This window comes from Lolium rigidum, chromosome 7 (assembly GCF_022539505.1).
Source record: "Lolium rigidum isolate FL_2022 chromosome 7, APGP_CSIRO_Lrig_0.1, whole genome shotgun sequence".
Lineage (NCBI taxonomy): Eukaryota > Viridiplantae > Streptophyta > Magnoliopsida > Poales > Poaceae > Lolium > Lolium rigidum.
In genome coordinates, this window is record NC_061514.1 from 218,486,433 (window position 1) to 218,489,048 (window position 2,616).

Sequence of the window (2,616 nt, forward strand, 5' to 3'; positions counted from 1 at the left end):
ATAATCATGAAACATGCAAAATAGATGAAATAACATAAGTATTGTGTCCCAATATGAAATATATCAATGAATAACAGCAAATTATGATATAAAATAGTGATGCAAATTGGACGTATCATAGGGTCCCACATTGAAGGTTCAGAGTTTATTTGAACATAATCAAAATGCTCACGAATCCGACCATACCCTTGTTTTAAGCAAGATACACTTGTCTCAAGGGTGTTCAATCTATTATAAATACTAACAAGAGATGGATCAAAATTATTAGCGGAGCTAGATGATGTAACCAATTTTTTTATGGCATTAAAAGCTTGATCCCCATCACAATGAAGGAAATCTCCTCCCACTATAGCATCTAAGGCATATCTATAGAGAAGAATAAGCCCAAAATAAAAGTTACTAAGAAGCAAACTTAGAGTCATTTTAGGTTCAGTTTTACTATAAGAATCAAAAATTCTAGACCAAGCTTCTTTAAAACTCTCTTCACCACCTTGTTTAAAAGTGAAGATCGATTCCTGATGACCCACAAGTATAGGGGGTGTATCGTAGTACTTTCGATAAATAAGAGTGTCGAACCCAACGAGGAGCAGAAGGTGTTGACAAGCAGTTTCGATGAAGGATTCACAGTAAATGCTCACAGACAAGTATTCAGGGGTTTTAATATAGAAGTTGAATAAAGTACAAGTAAGTAAAGTGCGAGAGAAATAATTGCAGCGAGTGGCCCAATCCTTTTTAGCACAAAGGACAAGCCGGTTTGTTTACTTATAATGACCAAACGTTCTTGAGGACACACGAGAATTTAGTCTAGTGCTTTCGCTTCATATAGCTGATTAATCTTCATTGTTTTGATAAGTGTTGTGTGGGTGAACCTATGCTAATTCACCGCCCTTCCTAGGAATAATACATACTTGTGATTATACCCCTTGCAAGCATCCGCAAATACAAGAAAGTAATTATGATAAATCTAACCACAGCCTTAAACTCGAGATCCTGCTATCCCTCCTGCATCGATATACCAATGGGGGTTTAGGTTTCGTCACTCCGGCAACCCCGCAATTAGCAAACGAATACAAGATGTATTCCCCTAGGCCCATAAATGGTGAAGTATCATGTAGTCGATGTTCACATGACACCACTAGAAGAATAACACCACAACTTAAATATCATAACATTGAATACTAACCAACATAATTCACTACTAACATTTAGACTTCACCCATGTCCTCAAGAACTAAACGAACTACTCACGAGACATCATATAGAACATGATCAGAGGTGATATGACGATGAATAAAAATCTGAACATAAACCTTGGTTCAATGGTTTCACTCAATAGCATCAATAACAAGTAGAAATCAATACCGGGAGAGTTTCCCCTATCAAACAATCAAGATCCAACCCTAATTGTTACAGCGGTGACGAGATGCAGCGGTGGAGATGGCGGTGATGATGATGAAGATGATGGTGATGATGATGGATGTCCAGCTCGATGACGGTGACGATGGCGTCGATTTCCCCCTCCGGGAGGGAATTTCCCCGGCAGATTTCAGCCTGCCGGAGAGCTCTTTTCTCTCTGGTGTTTTCCGCCCCGCAGAGGCGGCTGTGACTCTTCGCGACTATCCTCTGGGGCTTAGGTTTTCGATATGAAGAAGTACGCGAAGGAGAGGAGGCCAGAGGGGGCTGTGGGCCCCCTCCCCACATGGCGGCGCGGCCAGGGCAGGGCCCGCGCCGGCCTATGAGGGGGGCCCATGGCGGCCCTCCTCGGCTCCTCCTTTTGGCTACCTCCGTCTTCTGGAAATATAGGATTTTCAGTATAATTCCCGTCAATTGTTGATCTTCCGAAATATTGCATTCTGACGGTGCTTTTTCCAGCAGAATCCTGACTCCGGTGCGCGATTCTCCAATAATCATGAAACATGCAAAATAGATGAAATAACATAAGTATCATCCCTAAATATGAAATATATCAATGAATAACAGTAAATTATGATATAAAATAGTGATGCAAAATGGACGTATCAACTCCCCCCAAGCTTAGACTTCGCTTGTCCCCAAGCGAAACTGAGCTCAGTAAACAAGACCACATGTTTATGGAGTGAAGAGTCGATAAATAAAATACGGACAAGAAGCATCATATTAATTCACACAAGACATTGTAGTAGATAACTTCCTCATATAATTCAACTTGAAACAAGTAGAAGGTAATCACAAATAAAGGTGCATAAGAAATCATAATTGGTGATGGCAAACTTCGTTCTTGGTCAGAGAACAATTAACAGGTTATACTTATCTATTGAGCAGCGCTCTCATATTAAAGCTTATAATAAACATGCATACTCAATCATAGTAATCTCCTCATAATCATTGATAACTTTCAAAGCTATATTCATTCAGCTAAAACTTGTACTAAACAAGGAAGAATAAAAAGCATGATTAAGTAGATCACAATACAGATGGTTGGATCACAACAACTCAATTGCTTGCTTAAGATGGAAGGAAATAGGTTTACTGACTCAACATAAAGTAAAAGAAGGGCCCTTCGCAGAGGGAAGCAGGGATTAAATCATGTGCTAGAGCTTTTTGAGTTTTGAAATCATATAAAGAGCATAAAAGTAA